Below are 22,889 nucleotides of genomic sequence, written 5' to 3' on the forward strand. Positions count from 1 at the left end.
CCACCACAGTGGAGGTTAGGGTTTCAACATACAAATTTGGGGAGGTCATGAACATTCAGTCTATCCCAGCCAGGGCCTGTACTAGACCCCCTCACCTAGAGTACTTCCATTGCTCCGCATTACTTGCAGGGGAAAGTTAAAATGTCCTACTTTCTCGTCAGACGCCTTCCCCCTTCACTGTCTTCTGATACTCTCCCAAGCATCTGTGCTGCAGCCATATTGACTGAACTTCAGCACTGTGGCTTGTCCCCTGATGGGTCATCCTTTCACACCTCTTTGCCTTTGCACATGCGGTTCCCACTGCGTTTAACACCCTTCCACCATCTTGTCTTTTCCATTTGACATACTTCTTCAAGTTTCACCCCAAGTCTCAGCCATAGTATTACCTACTCTTGCTGAAAAGAGTGGATACAGCAGGCACAAGACTGCTATTTTTTGGAAGGTCTGTTTTCAGGGTTGGCCTTTTGCTGGTCTCTGGGAATTTGGGTTTTCAGAGGGTCTCTAAATTCCCTGACATACAAGAGTGGCTCACTGGAAACTGTATGGTTTACACTAAACACCTGTTTTCCTTGTGGGAGTCTGGGACTTCAGGGAGTGCCAGGCTGAGCGCCTACGTGACTGGACCCTGATACAGACACTCTCAGGTGAGCTTCCCTGAGGGATGACACTTTGTAAGTGCTGGCATGTTTGCATGCTGGAGGGACTAAGTGTCCCATGTGATGCCTCTGAGGAGGGATTCTTGAAAGCTTTGCCTTTTCCCCTAGGGCCTTTGGCTCCTGTGCCCTTTCCCTTTAATGATTTTGTTTTGTATCCTTCGGCTGTCGAATATCACAGCCATGACTGCAACTACATGCCGTGTCCTGTGAGTCCTAGTGAATCACCAAACTGGGGGGGACCTGGGGGACCCCTAACAAACCTAGTAGATGAAAGTCTCCTGATTTCTACTGCCTTTTTTATTTAAAATATTTTAAATTATATTCAATATGTATAAAAATTACATATAAATGAATAAAAGTAATAATGAATATCCATGAACTCATCACCCAGTTTGACCTAGAACATTACCTGTCATTTTACCCCTTCTTCATTATTCTGAATTTTGTGCTTATAATTTACTTGCTTTAAAAACTGTACACACCCACACACACACACCTACATATATAGGATTGGCCAAAAAGTTCATTTGTTTTTTTCTGTAACATGGCTCTGATAACACTTAGTTGTCTTTAACTTCATTCAGAATGGGTTTGTTAGATTGAATTGTGACAGCTGTCATCTCAGTGTGCATTTTTAAAAAACTTACCAAAATTGGTGAATTTTTGTGTAGCTATTTTAATATTGAAGATAGAAGAAATTATGCAACATTTTTGGCATATTATGCTTTATTATTTCCAGAAAGGTAAAAGCGCAGTTGAAACACATGAAAGTATTTGTGCAGTGTATGAAGAAGGTGCTGTGACTCATGGAACGAACTTGTCAGAAGTGGTTTGCGAACTTTTGTGCTGGAGATTTCTCACCGGATGAAGCTCCACAGTCGGGGAGAACAATTGAAGTTGATAGCGATCAAATCAAGACACCAATTGAGAACGATCAACATCATACCACATGGGAGAGAGCCAACATACTCAAAATATCCAAATCAATAAAGTTATTGGTGAAAAAGAAAAGTTGTTTTTAATTTTATGGAAAAAAACACATGGACTCTTTGGCCAACCCAATCCTTGCTCTGGTCGGTGTGGTTGGAGCGTCATCCCACAACTGAAAGGTCGCAAGTCTGATTCCCAGTCAGGGCACACGCCTGGGTTGTGGGTTTGCTCCCTGTCCAGGCGTGGGTGCCTGTGGCCCCTGGTCGGGACATGTGCGATACTTGGTCCAGGCATATAAAGGCGGGAGGCAGCTGATCGATGCTCCTGTCTTGCATTGATGTTTCTCTCTCTCCTCTCTTTCCTCCCTTCCTTTCTCTCTACAAACAATGGAGTAAAATGTCCTTGGGTGAGGATAAAAAAAATTGTATATACTTGCCCTGCCAAGTGTGGCTTGGTTGGGCATCATTCCACAAAGCAAAGACTCTGGGTCAGGGCACATGCCTGGGTTGAGGGTTCAGTCTGGTTACGGCGCATGTGAGAGGCAGCTGGTTGGTGTTTCTCACATTGATGTTTCTTTCCCTTTCTTTCTCCCTCCCTTCTCCCCTCTCTAAAAAACAAATAAATAAATTAGAACAATTATATATACTTAAATAACATATTGTGTAATTTTGTTTGCATTTGAGCTTCATAAACATGATATCATACTATTTGTATTTTTTTGTGATTTCCTTTTTCCCTCAACACTGAGTTTCTAATATCTATGTTGTTGCAAGTCACTGTAGTTTACTCATTCTCACTGTAGGATAGTATTCTATTGTGTGAATACATCGTAATTTGTTAATATGTTCCACTATTGATGGACATTTGGATGTTTCCAGTTTTTTTTCGATTAAAATCAGGGCTACTATTAACATTCTTATACTTATCTTTTAGCGTATGTGTGCAGACATTTCTCTGGGGTAGTGGTCCCCAGCCTTTTTGGCACCAGGGACCGGTTTTGTGGAAGACAGGGGCTTTGGGAGGGGGGAACGCAGGTGACCGCTGCTGTGGGGTATACACATAGGAGTTGAATTGCCAGGTAGCAGGGTATGTGAATGTTACACTTTACAAGCTATATTGTAAAATTTAGCTTGCCAAATTAGATGCCAAATTATTTTCCAAAGTGGTTTGTTGTACCAATTTGTACTCTCATCAGCAAAGTATAAAAGTTTCCATTGATTTTCACTTTCTCCAGCACTTGGCACTGCCAGACTTCTTTATTTTTTTGCCAGTCTGGTGGGCGTGAATGGCATTAGATGTGTGTTAGACCTTTCCATCCCATTCTTCATCTTTCATCTTTTTAAAAAATATTTATTCATTTTTAGAGAGAGGGAAAGGGAGCGGATATGAAGGGGAAAGAGAGGGAGAGAAGCACGGATGTGTGAGAGAAGCATTGATCCGTTGCCTTTGCCCGTGCCCTGACTGGGGACCAAACCCAAAACCCAGGCGTGTGCCCTGAACAGGTATCCACCTCGTGACTGTTCACTTTGCAGGATGACGTCCAACCAACTGAGCCACACTGGCTAGGGCTATTTTTCTCTTTTCTAAATTCATTAAATATTTATTAAGCATCTTCAGCCCTGGCTGGTGTAGCTCAGTGGATTGAGCGTGAGCTGGGAACCAAAGTGTCCCAGGTTCGATTCCCAGCCAGGGTACATTCCTGGGTTGCAGGCCATAACACCCAGCAACCGCACATTGATGTTTCTCTCTCTCTCTCTCTCTCTCTCCCTTCCCTCCCTAAAAATAAATAAATAAAGTATTTAAAAAATATTTATTAAGCATCTTCAGTGAACTAGATATTTTCTTAGGTAATAGGAAATTTAATGACTTTTTTCTAATTCACTTCTTTATTGAGGTGTAAAGTATACAAATACAAACCTCGAGACAATGTTATGTATAAATACGCCTGTGTGTCTACCACTGAGGTTAAGATATAGAACATCTGTACAGTCCCACAGCACTCACTTGTGCCTCTTCTCACTGGAAAGAAATCACTGTCCTGAACTCTAACACTACAGATCAGTTTTTGCCTGATTTTGAACTTTGTATAAGTGAGTTGTTTCATTTCTAAATATGCGAGGCTTTTCTAAATTTCTTATTGTTTTTAATTTCTAATTTAGTCTATTCTGATCAGAGAACAGACTCTCTAAGATTTCAGTCTTTTGAAATCTCTTGAGATTTGTTTTATGGTTCAACATAAGGACTATTTGGTGAATAGTCCATTTGTATTTGAAAAGAATGTGTATTTTGCAGTTGCTGGGTGTTGTACAAATATTCAATTATGTTAATGTGGTTGATGATATATTCAGATCTTTTATATCCTTACTGACTTCTGTCTCGTTCTATCAATTATGGGTGTGCATATGTGTGTGTGTTCAAATCTCTGTGATTTTGGATTTGTCTGTTTCTGTTTTTGGTTCTGTTATTTTTTTAATATATTTTATTGATTATGCTATTACAGTTGTCCCATTTCCTCCCTTCACTCCCCTCCACCCTGTACGCCCTCTCCCACCCATATCCCCCCCTTAAGTCATGTCCATGTGTCATACTTATAAGTTCTTTAGCTTCTACATTTCCCATACTATTCTTACTCTCCCCCTATCTATTTTCAACCTACGTTTTATGCTACTTATTCTCTGTACCTTTTCCCCCTCTCTCCTCCTCCCACTCCCCTGTTGCTAACCCTCCATGTGATCTCCATTTCTGTGGTTCTGTTCCTGTTCTAGTTGTTTGCTTAGTTTCTTTTGGTTTTGCTTTAGGTGTGGTTGTTAATAATTGTGAGTTTGCTGTCATTTTACTATACATGTTTTTTCTTTATCTTCTCTTAGATAAGTCCCTTTAACATTTCATAAAATAAGGGCTTGGTGATGATGAACTCCTTTAACTTGACCTTATCTGAGAAGCACTTGATCTGCCCTTCCATTCTAAATGAGAGCTTTGCTGGATAGAGCAATCTGGAATGTAGGTCCTTGCCTTTCATGACTTGGAATATTTCTTTCCAGCCCCTTCTTGCCTGTAAGGTCTCTTTGGAGAAATCAGCTGACAGTCTGATGGGAACTCCTTTGTAGGCGACTGTCTCCTTATCTCTTGCTGCTTCTAGGATTCTCTCCTTCATTTTTACCTTGGCTAATGTAATTATGATGTGTCTTGGTGTGTTTCTTCTTGGGTCCAACTTCTTTGGGGCTCTCTGAGCTTCCTGGATTTCCTGGAAGTCTATTTCCTTTGCCAGAATGGGGAAGTTCTCCTTTATTATTTGTTCAAATATGTGCTCAATCTGTTGCTTTTCCTCTTCCCCTTCTGGTACCCCTATAATTCAGATGTTGGAACGTTTAAAGATGTCCTGGAGGTTCCTAAGCTTCTCCTTGTTTTTTTTTTGAATTCTTATTTCTTCCTCCTTTCCTGCTTGGTTGTTTTTTTCTTCCTTCTGGTCTACTCTATTGTTTTGAGTCCCAGTTTCCTTCCCTTCACTATTGGCTCTCCGTGCATCTTCCTTCATCTCTTTTATGGTAACCTGCATTTTTTCATGTAATTTGTGCCCAAAATCAACCAATTCCATGAACTTCCTGATCACCAGTGTTTTGAACTGTGCATCTGATAGATTGGCTATTTCTTGGTTGCTCAAAAGGATGAGTCCTGGGGAATTGAGCTGTTCTTCTATTGGAGACATGCCTCTCTCTCTCAATCTCCTTTTTTTTTTTTTCCGGTCTAGTCGCTCTTGTTACGGTGAGGGGCGGAGCCTTAGGTGTTCACTGGGGCTGGGCACCCCAGTTGCTAGATTGTGACATTGTATGTGGGGGTGGGGGCGGGGCCGGGAGAGAACAATGGTGGTAGCTCCGCTCTCCTGGGGCCCTGGTAACCCCCTTGGTATCCTGGGTTGAGCGCCCTGCCCTGGTCCACAATGCTGCCTTACTGGGTCCGCTAGCCACCGTTTGCATACTCAGGGTCTACCGCTGCGCTGCAATCTTGCGCGACCCGGAAGGCCTACGTGCTTGGTTGACTTACGCGCCCAGTTCTCCCCGATCTCCGCACACTGCGACCTGCACCCGCTCCTCCTCTCCACCCCTCCTACCAGTCTGGGTGAACGGGTCTACTTCAACTTCTTGGCTGTCCGACTTCCATTCAGATAAATTCCCTATCAGTTCTGGGTGTTATTCTAGCTCTAAATTGTTGTTGTTCTAATCTTGGTTGTGCGTGGAGGTATGGTGCGTCCACCTATGCCTCCATCTTGCCGGAAGTCTCTGGTTTTGTTCTTTTTTGCTTCATGGATCTCATTTCTAAATATATAATAGGAAAGTCATATTTTCAGTTAGGTAGACATTCCTATCAGTGTGAAATGCCCTGCCTGTCTCTGGCAATACTTGCCTTAAGGTCTACTTTGTCTGATACTAATTTAGCTACGCCATCTCTCTTTTGTTCATATTTGTGTGGTATGTATATTTCCATCCTCTTTTTTGTTTTGAGCATGAATCAAGGTAAATATTTATTCAGGAAAAGAAACAGGAACCATTCCCAAGTATTCATTATAATGTGTTTTGTTAAAGAATATCTGTCACCAGAGGTCCAAAATCTTTATAAATACTATTTAGTGGTAAAAATTTGAAATACTCATGTTGCAACACCAACTGAGCCTCCTGTTTTCTCCAAATGCATTCAATGTCCATCCTCTTATTTTGTGTTTTTTTCTAAAATGTTGATAACCTTATATTTAAAGTGTGTCTCACCCTGGCTGGCGTAGCTCAGTGGATTGAGCACGGGCTGCAAACCAAAATGTCACAGGTTCGATTCCCAGTCAGGGTACATGCCTGGGTTGCAGGACATGACCCTCAGCAACCGCACATTGATGTTTCTCTCTCTCTTTCTCCCTCCCTTCATTTGGTCTTTTTTTGCAGGGCGGGTCTGCTCGTGATGAATCAGCTCAGCGTTTGATTGTCAGAAAATGTCCTATTTTGCCTTCATTATTTTTTTGTTCTGGTAAAATATACACACCATACATTTGATTATTTTAACCATTTAAAAGTGTCCGGTGGAACGGCATTCAGCACATTCATCTTGTGGGGCAGTCGTCCCACTCTCCACCTGCAGAGCTTGCCCAGCATCCCCATGATCACAAACTCTGTATTCCCCACTCCCCAGAGCCTGCCATAACCACATCCACTACTCTGCTTTCTGTATGTACGAATTTGACTGTTCTAGGTACTTCATATAAGTAGGATCATATGATATTTACCCCTCTGTATTTGGCTTATTTCACTTAACATGTTTTCAAGTTCATTCATGTTGTATCATGTGTCAGAACTTCCTTCTTAAGACTGAATAATACTCCATTGTATGAGGGAGAACCCCCGGCAAAACCGGAATTTATTTATAAAAACTGTGTATTTATTCTTACACATTTAAATGTCAGTTGCCTTCACAGTACTCTCCATTTGATGCATTACACCTATTGAGACTTTTTTCCACTGCTCAAAACAGCTTTTGAACTCATCAATTTTAGCGCCTTTTAGTGCATCTATCATTTTTTGTTTCACCTCTTCCACATCAGCAAAATGTTTCCCTTTGAGGACATTTTCATCTGGGGAAACAAGAAGTAGCTCAGGGCAATTGGGTGACTAGGGAGGGTGGTTTGGTCAAAAAGTGCTGAACAGTCCACTCACTTTGGGCAAGTCCTGTCCTAAATCACCCAATATGAGATGGGCAAACACATTGAAAGAGTCTTCAAAAAACATTCACTGAAGACAAACGCAGCCTCTCACAACAATGCCAGCTGGTACACTGATACTGATGGGTTTCTAGAACACTAACCTAGCGTGGGAAGTCTGTACTACAAGCAGCCAGCCCCCCAGAAGATAAGTCTGTTTTTTGGGGGTCCCCCCTTGTATGTACATACCACATTTGTCTAACCCATCCATTCATCCATCAGTGGACACCTGGCCTGCTTCTACCTTTTGGCCATTGGGAATAATGCTACTATGAACATTGGTGTTCAAATATCTGTTTGAACTCCTGCTTTTTAAAAAAAAGATATTATTTATTCACTTTTTAGAGAGGAGAAGGGAGGAAGAAGAAGAGGGAGAGAAACATTCATGTGTGAGAGATAGGTTGATCGGTTGCCTCTTGCACGCTTCCAGCTGGGGAAGTGGCGCACAACCCAGGCGTGTGCTCTGACTGGGGATCTACCCAGTGACCTTTTGGTTCACAGGCTGGTACTCAGTCCACTGAGCCACACACCAGCCAGAGCTGTATTCCTGCTTTTAATTCTTTTGGGTCTATACCTAAAAATGAAATTGCATCATATGTAAATTTTATGTTTAACTTTTTGAGGAGCCACCATCCTGATTTCCACAGTGGCTAACCATTTTACATTCCCACTAGCAATGTATGAGGGTTTCAATTTCTTCACATCTTTGTCAACATTTGTTATTTTCCATTTCATTTTTGAAGGATATTTTAGCTGAGTATAGAGTCCTAAGTTGATAGATGTGTTTTTTTCACCGATTTAAAGTGCTGTTTTTTCATTCTGTTCCATTCCATCTCTGTTTTGCCCTGTTTTTGTTGAAATGTTAGTCACTAATCTTATTCTTGCTCCTTCGATCATAATGTATCTTTTTTATGTGACTGTTTTTAAGATTTTCTGTTTATCTTTGGCTTTTAGCAGTTTGGTGTGATATGTTCTTATATTTTGTAGTATTTATTTGTATTTATTTTGATTGAAGTTCAGTGAGTTCTTTGAATCTATTGTTTGATATCTTTGCAGTTTTGGAAAATTCTTGAAGAATATTTGAATTTTGAAGAAAATAAAGAAATCCAGTATTTCTTTTATTTTTATTTATTATTTTTTTAAAAAAAGATTTTATTTACTTATTTTTAGAGGGGAAGGGAGGGAGAAAGGGAGAGAGAGAAACATCAATGTGTGGTCACCTCTCATGTGGCCCCCACTGGGGACGTGGCCTGCGACCCAGGCATGTGCCCTGACTGGGAATCAAACCTGTGATGCTTTGGTTTGCAGCCTGCACTCAATCCACTGAGCTACACCAGCCAGGGCCCCAGTATTTCTTCAAATACTATTTTTGTTTAATTCTCTTCTCTTCTAGGGCTCCTACTACTCACATGTGTTTGAACTTTCACCATGTGCTGTAAGTCTCTTACTCAATGTGTATTACATATTATTTTTCCCTGTGCTTCTGCCTGGATATTTTCTACTGTCCTTTCTTCTAGTTCACTAATCCTCTGTCCTACAGTTAATATCCTGTTAAATCTGTCTGTAGTATTTTAAATTTTGGATATAGCATTTTTAGTTTTAGAATTTACACTTGCCATTTTTCTTTTAGATTCCAGTTGTCTAATGCAGTTTCCTCACTTTAAAACAAGTCTTTTCTTGAGCATCTTTTAACAGTTATTTTAAAGCCGCTTTCTGATAACTTCCACAGTCTGACTCACTTGTTGATATAGTTCTATTATTTGTTTTGTTCTTTTCATTTTCAGTCATTTGTTCCCATTTTTAGCATGACTCAGAAGTTTTGTTTTTATTTTATTATTGTTTTTAATTCTCACCTGAGGATATGTTTATTGATTTTAGAGGGAGAAAGAGAGAGAGAGAGAGAGAGAGAGAGAGAGAGAGAGAGAGAGAGAGAGAGAGAGAGAGAGAGAAACATTGATGTGAGAGAGAAACACAGATCGGTTGCCTCCCATTCACCCCCCAACTGGGGATCGAACCTGCAATCTAGGTGTGTGCCCTGACTGGAAATTGAACCCCCACATTTTTGGTGCATGGGATGATGCTTCAGCCAACTGAGCCACCTGGCCAGGGCATGACTCTTAAGTTTTGATTAGATGTTGGACATTGTGGGGAAAAAAGTTAGATGTTTTGGTTTATATTATCTTACTCCCAAAAGGATTAGAATTACTTTTCTGGCAGGCATTAGAGTATTGGCATGTTGTTCTGATCCTGTGGATTCTTGCTTGTCTCTATTTTATTTTTTTCAAAAATAGAGAACAAAAATGGGACATCTATTCACAACTCAGAAAAATACCACTAAGCACTAGGGTAAGAGACTAAACACAAACAGTGAGTTCCACTCCAGCCATATTTCTCCAAGGCTGCTTGGTCCAATGGAATCTCTGCCCAAACCACCTGGACTACAGAGGACCTGTCAGCAACAATTCCAGCCTGGACTCCTGCTGCATTTTTGGGCACCTCTCTTCTTGCCCTTGGGTGGACCCTGCACAAAACACAGTGCATCTTGGTTGGCTGTCCCATTAAATCTTGGCTTTTGCATCCTTCCTCCATAGCAGCCTAGGCCTCCTTGTATGGTTCTTACTCAACTAGAGTACACCCTTTCAGGTATCCTGTAGGCCTGTCCGGATTGAGGTGGATGTTTTTTATTTTCCCGTACTCTGCAAATTTGTCATGGATGTCTTCTTTGGTGGCTTCCTCATGGATTCCAGTGACCAAGAGAATCCAGCCTTCCACAGAGCACAGTGGTACAGGTCCATCCCCATTTTGCTCCACGCTGGCATAATCCTTACATGTCCATGCTCAAGACCCCATGGAGCCCAAGCTGTGGCCCTTCTGCTTCTTCACTTTCTCTCTCACTTTGTAGATTCTTGTGCTCATCCTCATCCTTGGTGAAATCTTCTCCCTCACCCTCATGAAGATCCAGTATGTTACTCTCTTCATGCTACCCTTTAATGCACAGAAGTTTTTAATTTTGGTGAAGTCAAAAACAAAGACATCAGATGAAAACCACCTGGACTCACTTGCTTTTCTTTCAAACAGATTTTATTTATTTATTTTTAGAGAGAAGGAAAGGGAGAGGGAAAGAGAAGGAGAGAGACCTCAATCAGTTTCCTCTCGCGCCTGAACTGGTGAACTTTTGGTTAGCAGGCTGGCGCTCAATCCACTGAGCCAAGGCAGCCAGGCCTGGAGTTATTTCCTTTCAGGCTGAACACCTTTCTTTAATAGTTCCTGTAAGGTGGGCCTGCTAGCAACAGTTCTCTCAGCCTTTTTTTTTTAACCTGGGAAAGTCTCCATTTCACCTTTTTCAAATGATAGCTTTGCTGGATATAGGGATTTTGGTTGACAGATTTTTTCCTTGTGCACTTTGAATGTGTTGTCTCAGTGCCTTCTGGCCTCCATTTTTCTAATACGAAGTTGTCTGTTAATCTAATTGGGGTTCTTTCCTTTAAGATTTTATTTATTTATTTTTAGAGAGAGGGGAAGGGAGGGAGAAAGAAAGGGAGAGAAACATCAATGTGTGGTTGTCCCTTGTGCACACCGTACTGGGAACCTGGCCTGCAACCCAGGCAGGTGCCCTGACTGGGAATTGAACCAGTGACCCTTTGGTTCACAGGCTGGTGCTCAATCCACTGAGCCATGTCAGCCAGGGCTTATTGTGGTTCTTTTGCATGCAAACAATATTTTCTCTTGCTGCTTTCAAGTCTTCTCCTTGTCTTTGACTTTATATCTTTAAAAAATTATATTTTATTGATTATGCTATCACAATTGTCCTGAATTTTCTCCTTTTTCCCTCCTCCATCCAGCACCACACACTGCCAGCAATCCCCACACCTTTGTTCACGTCCATGGGTCATGTATATAAGTTCTCTGGCTACTTCATTTCCTATACTGTACTTTACGTCTTCATGGCTATTCTGTAACTACCTATTTGTACTTCTTAATCCCCTCACCTCCTCACCCATTCTCCCCCTCCCCCCTTCTATCTGGCAACTACCTGGTAAGTATCCTCTTTTCTTATGCTGCTTTTAAGATTCTCTCTTCATCTTTAAACTTTGGCATTTTAATTATGATATGTCTTGGAGTGGGCCTCTTTGCATCCATCATAACTAGGACTCTGTGCTTCCTGGACTTCTATGTCTATTTCCTTCACCAAATTAGAGAACTTTTCTTTCACTATTTTTTCAGATAGATTTCCAATTTATTGCTCTTTCTGTTCTCCTTCTGGCACCCCTATGATGCCAATGTTGGACCTCTTGAAGTTGTTCCAGAGGCTGCTTATACTGACCTCATTTTGGGGAAATTCTTTTTTCTTCTTCTTGTTCTGTGTGGTTGTTTTTTGCTTCCTTATGTTCCGAATCATTGATCTGATTTTCAGTTTCATCCACTCTACTGTTTCCCTGTAAATTGTTCTTTATTTCAATTAGTGTATCCTTTGTTTCTGACTGGGTCTCTTTTATGCTGCTGAAGTCCTCACTAAGTTCCTTGAGCATCTTTATAACCAGTGTTTTGAATTCTGCATGTGGATAGATTGCTTATCTCCATTTTGTTTTAGCTCTTTTTCTGGAGTTTTGATCTGTTCTTTTATTTGGGCCGTGTTTCTTTGTCTCCGCATTTTGGCAGCCTCCCTTTGTTTGTTTCTATGTATTAGGTAGAGCTTCTTTGACTCCATGTCTTGGTAGTGTGGCCTATTGTAGTAGGTGTCCTGTAGGGTCCAGTGCCACAGCCTCCCCTATCACCCAAGCTGGGTACTTGAAGTATGCCTTTTGTGTGGGATGAGTGCTCCCTCCTCTTGTAGTTGAGCCTTGGTTGTTGTTGACAGATCAATGGGAGGGATTTACCCAGGCCAGTCAGCTGTAAGGACTGGCTGTGACCACTGACCACCAATATTCACCCTCCATGGAGGATCAGCTGTGCAGGAGCAGGTGGTGGTGTTCTGACATGGTCTGTAGTTGTCCACTGGGTGTGCCATCCCTGGGTTTTCCCAGGTGGTGCGGCCAAGGTCAGCCCCCATCTGTGTTTTGCCTGGGGCATCCTGCCTGAGTTGTAAAGCAATCTGAGATGGCTGCTATTTGTGCTGGGCTTGGAGATTCCCAGGGAAAACCAAGTTGTGATCTAATCTGGCTGCTGCTAGTGCCAGGCCTGGGGCTCATTGAATCCAGCTGTTTTTTGTTTAATAGGATTTAGGAGCCAAGACCAGCCATTCATATGGGAAAGCTGCTAGGTGGCCCCCTAAATTGGGTAGAACAGAGCCTCTGGGGATCTCCAAGGAGTGTCAAGCAGTGTTAGCCAGGTTGCTGGAATCTCAGATATGGCACCAGCTTAGTAGCTCTGTGAGGGGAGGGTTTCAGAAAGAGGCAGTGGCCTCTGCTCACCCTGATCCAGACACTTTAGTTTCTCCCTCTATACCACTGGGACCTTCCAAGCTGCTATCCTGGTGCCGGAGCTCAGAGGGAGTGAGCCTGAGTAGGTGAGTCCATGTGTGGGTTGTTTAAGGGGAACTGTTTGGGGGTCCAACAGTTTCTTCCACTGACTGAATCCCTGCTGGCTTTTGTAGCCAGAAGTTGTGGGGACTTCTCTTCCTGGCACTGGAATCCTGGGCAGGGGGGCCCGGTTTGCTGCTGGGACTCCCTCCCCCCACATCCCTCCCAAACTTTTATCCATGTGGATGTGAGACCAGCCCATTCTATGTCTGCATCACACCTACCAGTCTGGTTGTATGTGGTTTCTTTAATCCTGTAGTTGCCAGACTTCCATCAGCTCGATTTCTGATGTTCCTGAGTAACGATTGTTCTATATTTTTGTTGTAATTTTAATGTGGTAGTGTGAAGAGGCGAGTCATGTCTGCCTATGCCACCATCTTGACCAGAAGTCTTATTTTTTTTACTTTAAGCACTTTTACTATGAAGTGTCTGTGGACGTCTTTTAATTTATCCTGCTGGGAATTTGTTGCACTTCCTAGATGTTTAGGTTATTATTTTTCAATAAATTTGGGAAGTTTTCAGGCATAACTTTTTTAAATACTTGTTTCTTTTCTTTCTCACACTCTTCTCCCCTTCTGGTACTCTAATTATGCTTGTTAGTGTGCTTAATGGTGTCACACATTCCTCTGAGGTTCTCTTTATTTTTCTTCAATCCTTTTCTGCTTTTAATTTGCAAAACTTTTGTTGATCTATCTTCAAGTTTTAATAGTCTTTCTTTTAAGATTTTATATATGCTTTTGTGCCCCTGTAGTGAATTTTTAAATTTTTAGTTAATATATTTATTTTATTTTAAAATATTTATTTTTTCAATTACAGTTTACATTCAATAATATTTTGTATTGGTTTCAGGTATAGTGCACAGTGGTTAGACAATCATATACTTGACAAAAGTTTTGCCCCAATATTTTCAGTGCCCACCTGGCCCTAGACATAGTTATTACAATATTATTGACCCTATGTCCTATGCTGTACTTTACATGCCCACAACTACCTGTAACTACCAATGTGTACTCCTCAGTCCTTTCACCTTTGCACCTACCCTTCCTTCCCCTCTCCACAATGGGCACCATCAGTATGTTCTCTGTACCTAGGGGTCTGTTTCTGTTATTTGTTCATCTATATTGTTCTTTAGATTTCACATATAAATGAAATCATATGGTATTTGTCTTAATCTGACTGACTCATTTCACTTAGAATAATTCCCTCTAGGCTAATTCATGCCATTGCAAATGGTAAGATTTCATTCTTTTTTATGGCTGAGTAATATTCAATTTTTGTAAATGTACCACTACTTTTTTATCTACTCTTCCAGCAATGGGCACTTGGGCTGCTTCTATCTTGGCTATTATAAATAATGCTGCAATGAACATAGGGGTACATATATTAGTTTGAATTAATATTTTGGGTTTCTTAGGATATGTATCCAGAAGTGGAATTGCTGGGTCACAAGGAAGTTCCATTTTTAAATTTTTGAGGACCCTCCAAAATGTTTTCCATAGCAGCTGCATCAGTCTGAATTTCTACCACCAGTGCATGAGGGTTCCCTTTTCTCCACATCCTCGCCAACACATGTCATTTGTTGATTTATTGATGATGGCCATTGTGACAGGTGCGAGGTGATATCACATTGTGGTTTTAATTGGTCAGTTAGTGTATTTTTCAACTCCTGAATTTCCTGTTGGTTCTTCTTCTTCTTTTTTAATGAAAATTTAAAGATTTTATTCATTTTATTTTAAGTGATGTTAATGACAGCATTTGAAAGGGATGATCTAGCCCTGGCTGGTGTGGCTCAGTGTGTTGAGCTATGGTCTGCAAACTGAAAGGTCGCCGGTTTGATTCCCAGTCAGGACACATGCCTAGGTTGCAGTCTGGGTCCCTGGTTGGGGGTGTGAGAGAGGCAACCAATCGATGTATCTCTCTCTCTCTCTCCTTCCCTTTCCTTCTCTCTAAAAATAAAATAAATTTAAGAAAAAAAAAAAGGGGTGATCTAATCCCACACAATGGAAGACTCTACAATGTACCCATTACACTACTAAAAAATAAACCAAGTGGCGAGGATCCAACAGGAGTATAATCTAGGTTCCAAGTGTTGTCACCACGTGATTACAGTCACAGAGACTTTTCCCAGCTCACAGCTGGGGCTCTACGATTTCATACTCTGGTGCACGGGCAAAAAACCACCTTGGGAGAGGGAGTAAGTCCTGAATAATTGGCTTCATCACATCCACCTTCTCCGCCCCAAAATGGCACAAAAGAAACAACTACCACACCCTGCAGACTACTTTTGATGTAAAAGAGGTGACGGACCAGGGTGGAAACAGGTCATGAAGATCAGTCTAAGAAAGTCCCTTCGGATGAGTTTGTACACACCATCAAACAGAGAATCTTTCTCACTTAGGGCAGGAAATCAAGGTCAATTCTCTGGAAGTCACAAGTTCATTCACTGAAGCAATACAAATTTACAAAGTGCTTACAAACTGTCAGCATCCACTTGCAGCCACTTCTAGATGAAAAAGAAACCTGACATCTCTAGAGGGGCTGCCAAGTCCTCCCAAGTCTACAGCTGGAATCGGGTTTCTTCTGTACCTCTGAAAGCGTAACACCTTAAAGCTGAATCATCTTCAAACCTGGAGGTCTAACATGATATTTAGCAATACTTGCATCCCAGACCTACAACATTAAAAGGTGTGGTGGAGCTTTGCCTGAAGAGCCCCCCGTCTGCCACAGATGAGAATAAGTCTACCAGACATGGTCTGCTTGGGGAGGAAAGGTGGCCGATCTCTCAAAGGAGAAGGACCAGGGGCCTGTTCCTCAATGGGCTTTTATTGGGTTCGTTTGCACAGGAATACAGATAAAGCTCATTAATCATTGTCAGGCAATAAGGATCAAATAATAGATAACAAAGAACTCTGAGGGCCTATTTTGAGTAGGGTCAGATAGCTAAAGAGCTGTAAAACTTTGAGGAACAAACTTACTTCTTGCTTGGACCTTTATCATTTAATTGAGAGCATTCTAAACAAAGCAGGTTTCACAGGATTTTACATATTCTTTCTTAGGCCTGACTGCCCGGGGAACCCCCACTTTCCAGCATAGGGCTGCACCACCCTGTCATTGTTTTAGGCTTAAGTCAGGCAGTGGAAGTAAGGCAGCCAAGATTAGGAGACTTCTCGTGGACAGAATGAGGACTCAGGCTATGTCAAGGTCAAGGGGCGAAGGTCCATCACCCTCTTTTGCTGTAGCCCCCCCAAGTCCTTCCTTGGGGGCCTCCCACATGATTATGCCTGTCTTAGGTTGTTCCCCACTTGGGGAATCTTACTTGTCATTGGCTAACCGACCAAGCATTGGTGGCCAGTTATGGATGAAGTAAAAGGAGCAGAAGCGGTGCTCCTGCCAGGGAGATAAGTTTTGTCTCCTTAGTGGCTTACGGTCCAAAGGTTGCTCCCTCAGTCTTAGCCTTCGGGGGGCTTATAGATTCTGAAACCAGGCAGGGCAGTTCCCAACAAAAAGTCACACTAAATTCTGAAGGTAGGTATGCTGAAAAATAGTTTAAATCAAACAGTTGTGCCCTGGCTGGTGTGGCTTAGTTGGTTGGGTGTCATCCCTCAAAGCCAAAGGTTGCAGATTCCTCCTGGTTGGGGTGCTACAGGAGAGGCACCCAATACATGTTTCTCTCTCACATTGATGTTTCTCTCATTCTCTCAACCTTTTTACACCTCTCTCTAAAATTAAAAAAAAAAATTAACGATTGTATAGTCTTTTTTTATGCTTGAAATTCCAGTACTAGACCAAGCTCGTGGCCACCAGTGTTGAAATTCTTGCCAGCCAGCAGAGCAGACAGTGTCAGTTGACACCTGGCTTTAGTGCCTGCATGTCCTAAACCTGTAGAGCCTGAGTCCTTCACTGCAGCCCCGAAGCAGGCATCAGGGGCCATCTGATACTTGGCTGCTATCCCCAAGCTAGTGTTACTATTTCTGCTGTCCAGGTGAGATGAGCGATGGTCTCCAAATTCTTGTTTACCTTCTGATAAATGGAGCCACCAAACTCTGTTCCGTCACTTACATAGTGTGAAGCTGGAACTCATCAGTCCTGTACCCAACCTCAAAGTTGTTCTGTGTCAGTTGAGACTTTGCAGTCTCAGGATTCATCTGCTAGCCAGCCAGCCAGCTAGCCCTCGTAACCCAGCACCATAGCGCTCCAGATGGAAGACCTGGCAAGGTCAAAAACCCACCTGGCAGCCCAGGTTGATGAGCTTCTGCTGGTACCCTGTCTTAATTTTAGCATTTCCACCCGCAGTGTTTGGTGAGAAGGATGAATATAAGGTCAGCTGCAGTCCACCTGCAAGCGGATCTTGCGCAGTGACCTCTGTGCCCCGTGTGTTGTTGGCGTTCCATTTCCCCGTAAGCATCCCGTAAGCGTCAGACCTATCCAGTCCATCCAGACTTGATTTCCAGACTGCCCATCACTTTGGGGCTCTCAGTGTTGGCTGGATCTGAGCCTGTAAATTTCAGTCTAGTCTCAGATTTTGTTTTCAAATCGAGTTTTATTAAACTAAATCCATAGCCTTGGCAAAGATGTCCCTGGCAGATTTCCCAAGATCTACCTACATATGTGGGAGGTGCAGCCAGCTTCTGCTCAGAGGCTGGGTGGTGGGCTGGGCACCTCCTTTATATAATGGAGTTGTGGATAATGGTTTGTTTAGTATGCTGCTCCCAGGTTGCCCCTGTCTGCTCACTAACAGTTTCAGTGAGCCCAGGTGGCACTAAGGAAACCTGTGCTCAGGTTTGGGGAGGAAGCAAACCCCTAGGCTCTGTGAGCCGAGCCTGCATGTATGTTGGGAGTCGGACAGCAAGCCATGTGAGTGTGCTGCCATTTTGGGTGAAATGGATGATGAACCATGTGAGTGCCCCACCGTGGAGGGCTGAGCGTGCATGGGCATCACCATCTTGGACAACCTGGCATGCATGGGTGCCACCATCTTGGATGACCCAGTGTGCATGGGCACTGCCATCTTGGAAGTGGATAAGGTGGTGGGCTAAGTGTTCTTTTCAGATTATGGGCTGTGTGCTGCTGCTGTGTGGGCACTGCATCAGTCAGGTTCTCTGTGTAACTGGTTCTGATAGGAATGGCTCTGGTTCTGAAGGTCATTAACTGAGGTCCAAGGGTGACCATCTGATATATAGAGTGTTTGCAAGGTGTAAGCTTCAGAAAGCTGCAGGATGTCCCTGCGAATCTAGGGACTTTTAGTGGAAGGTACCTGTAGTGCTAGGGACTTTTAGCTGCCACATACTGAGTTTAAGTACTCAGTTTAAGTACAGTCCTTCCCATTGTGGGAAAGGAACCAGGATTAAAAGATACTGATGGTTAAATCTGGATGAGTAGAAATATGTATAAAGGATGTGAAAGTTTTAAACCTGGAGTAAAGAAAACCTCAACTGCTTATTTTCTAGTTTCGTGGAAAAAGAGCAAATTTCTAATATTGGTTTTGTTTCTGATCAGAAACCTTCTGTATTGTAAGACCTGGGAAAGGTGGCCATAAGACCAAGGAAAGGTCACTGTAACCGGTTGGGGAGCATGCCTTTGCCACTCGGGGCCCAGGAAGGGTCATTTGGGGCTGATGGGTGCTTCAGCCTGAGGCAAAGCAGCATGTCTCTGCCATGAGACTGGATGGGAAAAGAGCATGTCTCTGCGAGGCACCAATGGACGCATTGGTGCAAGAGAATGCCTATATCTGTGTATTGTTCTGGAACTCTGTGTTTTAGATTTTGCTCTGTATCTGCTCTGAAGAAGAAAGTGAGAATTCCAGGGAAGGTTGAAACTTCATACTCTGTAGGAAAGTTTTGAGAAGCCTGGTGGATATCAGAAGGAAAAGGATTTTCCTTCACACTTTGTATTTTTCTCCCTACCTGATCCCTCCAGAATTTGGCATTCTGAAGGAGTGAATGATGGCATAAAGTTTCTTTGCATAAATCCAGTAAGACCAGTCATTAACAGTGGTTTTGTTAACCAAGACTTTGACTGGAATGTCACACCTGAAGGAGGCATGTATGGGTTCTGGTCGTTACCAGAAAGCCCTGAGGAACTGGGATTGACTTGTGAAGCTAGCAAAAGCCCACGAGAAAAGCCTGGTACTTTGATTGGTTGTGCGGTTCATGGCAGTCTTTCCAGAGAAGGAACAAAGGTTGCTTCCCTGAAAGATGTCCAAAAAGGAACCTGTAGGCACAATGGAAGCCTCAAGGATTTGAGTGAAACAACTGGTACAGGTGAAGCCAGATGGCAGGTGTGTAGCTCTGCTTCTGTGCCCTGAGGGGCGGACCGAGAAGTCAATCTAAAGGTTCCCTGTGTGAGTTCCAGCAAAGCGGACTTAAAGATTGTAAGTGATCCAGGCTGCTCTTGGTGTTTATGCAAATGAACAGTCAAAATTAAAAGCGGAACTCAAAGTAGTCCCTTTAATAATGGTGAGGGTGATCTTAAGGAGAAAATTTGTGGTTCAAGGAAAATCACAATACTCAGTATTGGATATCAGAATGGTGCAGCTAACTGTCTTAAAAGTTTGTTTTCATTTGAAAGATGAAACTGGGTTTGTAATATCACCAAAGATGTAGTCTACAGGTACGGAGGACCTGTCAAATTGCCATTGCTAAATGTCATTGCAGAAAGGGCCTTGCAACTGAATGTCTTCCCAAAAGACAGTCTCATAGGCACAGAGACTGTTTTTGGGATTGTTGTGTGAATTAACCTGTGTGTTCTTCTGTTTTCACAGGACGTATGGCTATGACTTCATTACCTGACTGGTTGGTTGCAATATAGGCCTCACTTAAGGAGCCCATTTTCATCGTTATCCCCTGAGACTCAATGGTTTGGCTGAAGTAAGTGGTTGGGTTGGTGAAGGGATTGGGCGATCTGTGGGCTTCTCTTTAGAACTGATTTTCCCTTTTCTGTCTTGATGGCTTGGACAGAAAGGGCCCAGATATCTGAAAGGAGGGAAATCCTAATATATTCCCCTCAGCCCAAGTGAAGTATGGTGGGCCACAGAAGTTTTGGATAGATGTAGCATGCCTTGTATACCTTCCTCCAGATAAGCCATTAAGTCCCTGCCTTTGTCATTTAGTGGTTATGATTTAATTGTGGCTTCCAATTCTTTCCAAATCTGTCACCTCCAGAATATGACCAGGATGCCAATGGTCCAGTAATGCCAGCCTTTGGACACCAAGCCTGCAACTTCCTGGTGACAGCCAACTGACCAGGATTCTGTAAGGTCCTTCCCCTTACAGGAAGGACTCCCTCCGTGCTGCACACCCCCTCCCTTTCAGGGCACCCCTGACCCAAGGGTAGGTAGGACAACGTCCGTGTCCAGCAGGAAGTAGTTACAAGAAGATGAGACCTTCATCCATTGTCCTTTATAAGATTATAAAGTGGGTATAAATCTGAAAGGAGGGATTGTAACAGGGTGCAGCCAAGAGGAGGGCCCCAAATAGGGATTTGGAATGGGGTCCAGAACTCAGGGTGTCCAGGAAATATTAGGATGTCCTCCTGCACCACCCCCAGGTGTGGGTTGGGGGAGGGGACAAAATGGAGCAGGGCCATTGAGAGCTGTTTTGCATAGCAACAGCCTTGCAGCTACCCTCTGGCATGATCATTTAACATATCTATAACCTTTAACTGGTTACATAGATATGTTAAATAGCTGTGGCCATGCTCTGAGCCAGGAAAATGGAAGTAACTTCCCCACCAAGACATAACTGGGGGCCGGTCCCCCGAGTCACAGCACCTGTGTGAACTTGGAGATGATTGGCTCCATGACATGGGGCCAAGACCTACCCAGACTCACAATGGCAGCCTAGTAAAGCTGGAAGGATATGAGAGTGCTGGCAAGTGTAGCCAATTGTGGGCAGAGTCGGAAATGGGGCTGCAGAAAAAGATTGGTGCAGGGATTTAAAACCCAGATGCAGCAGCCATTGAGAGAGGACCACTTGGCTGTGGCACTTCAGAGAACCATGCGGCTGTGGCAATAGAAAGGAGAACCACATGGCTTTGCCAGAGGGGGGACCCCCACAGCTTTAGAAGGGGGAACCACCACCCAGCTTTAGCAGAGGTCCCGGTGACACAGCTGATGGTGCTGGGAACCGAGGGAGGCCTACCAGCTGAGATGGATTACTGGGAAGAACTGGGGGCTGCCTGAGCCACGGACTTCTATTTCTTTTCCTGAGATACAGTACCCCAGACTGGACAAAGGGGGAGGGAAGGACTGTGTGTGTTTGTGGGTGTTTTAAGGGACTTTGGGATTTTGATGAAGACATTAGGTCAGTATTTTAAGTTTGTACAGCACTAAATAAACATTTCCTTTCCTTTAAACAAATCTCTGGCATTGAGAGATGTCTTTCCTCTAGCAGCAGACATAACGAACCTGGGGGGTTCTTTTCAGTAATAGTATATTGCCCTTTGGCCCCCCACTATTGTTCTGTAACAGTTCATTTAAAATAACTTTTATCTCTTTAGCAATATTTTCTATTTGATGGGTCACTGTTGTCTTACCTTCCTCTGCTCTTTAGTCATTGTTTTCTTTGGTTCTGTGAACATGTTCTTGTCTGGATGTATCTTAACATCTGATTGCTTTCACACTTTCTGTTGCCTACTTTGTACCATCATATGGATTATACGTTTGTGTTTCTTTGCATGCCCTGTAATTTTTTTTGTTGGAAACTGGCTATTTTAGGTAACTTACAATTAGGTTAGGTTATTTTTTCAACATATGTTTCATTGATTATGCTATTAAAGTTGTCCCATTTTCCTTCCCTTTACGTTAGGTTATTTTTATGTGTCAACTTGACTGAGTGTCCGGATATTTGGTCAAACATTATTGAGGGTGTTTCTGTGAGGGTGCTTTGTTGAGATTAATATTTGTATTGGTAGACTAAGGCAGATTACTCTCCCTGATATACTTCTGCCTCATCCAATAAGTTGAAGGCCTGAGTAGGACAGAAAGGCTACCTCTCCCTGAGGTAAGATAGATTTCTTCCAACCCGACACCCTTTAAACTGGGATATTGGCTTTTTTTTTTTTTGCCTTCATACTCGAACTAAAAAACATGAACTCTTCCTGGATCTCTAACCTACCAGCCTTTGGATGAGAATTACACCAAAAGCTCTCTTGGTTTTCAGGCCTTTGGGCTTGAATGGGAAGTAAACCCTCAACTCTCCTGGGTCTCCAGCTTGCTGACTCATCCTTCAGATCTTGGAATTGCCTATCTTTGTGGTTGTGTGAGCTAATTCCTTCCTCCCTCCCTCCCTCCCTTCCTCCCTTCTCCTTGTCCATCTTCTTAATTCTGTGAACTGATTTCTTATAATAAACCTGCCTATCTATCTAATCTAATCTAATCTATCAATCAGTCTATTTACCTGCCTACCTACCTATGTCTTATTGGTTCATTGTCTCTGGAGACTCTAATACAGCAACTCTGCATACTGGTCTCCTCAGCTCTCCAGGACTTATTGTTATTTGCTTGCTTATTCTTTTAGTGACTGGCTGGATTATTTTAGTGAAGTTTACTTTCCACCCACCTCCCCTCCCTCTGCTGATGTTGCTCCTGAAGGAAGTGCGGCTTTGGATAAGTCCAGGTATCCTGGGACGCCAGTGATTTTGGCAGGACTCCCTCTTTTTCTGAAGGTGCCCAGCTGTTCGACTCCTCCAATTGACAGCTGATTGCTCTATTACTTTCAACAATGCCTTGGGGCAAAAATTGCTCTACAAATAATTCAGTGAAATGCTGCCTCCTTTGAAAGAATAGTTTCTGAGGTCAGTGTTTGATAGTTGTGCTGACTCCAGAAGGTCTGGACTCCTCCCAGCTGTCTTACTCCTGGCCTTTGCCTGCATGCTAACTGGCCTACAATTTATTCTGTATCTAGATTCTTCCCACCACAGTGCCTGCGGTTCTAGTGAACACTCCTGGGCTTCCACTTCTCCAGACTTTGTTGTAAATAAAGTCGGTTACTTTGGGAAAAGATTAGGAGCTACGTTCCCCCCACCTCCCCCCAATCCCTGGCTGCTTTT

General features: G+C 43.0%; 2 pseudogenes; both read right to left on the reverse strand.

Annotated features, from left to right (window-relative positions):
* Positions 1-9,775: 9,775 nt before the first annotated feature.
* LOC123813028 lies at positions 9,776-15,484 on the reverse strand (annotated as a pseudogene).
* A 1,118-nt stretch (positions 15,485-16,602) lies between these two features.
* LOC123813035 lies at positions 16,603-17,850 on the reverse strand (annotated as a pseudogene).
* Positions 17,851-22,889: the final 5,039 nt, after the last annotated feature.

This window comes from Phyllostomus hastatus, unplaced genomic scaffold (assembly GCF_019186645.2).
Source record: "Phyllostomus hastatus isolate PE091 unplaced genomic scaffold, TTU_PhHast_1.1 phas_contig_150, whole genome shotgun sequence".
NCBI lineage: Eukaryota > Metazoa > Chordata > Mammalia > Chiroptera > Phyllostomidae > Phyllostomus > Phyllostomus hastatus.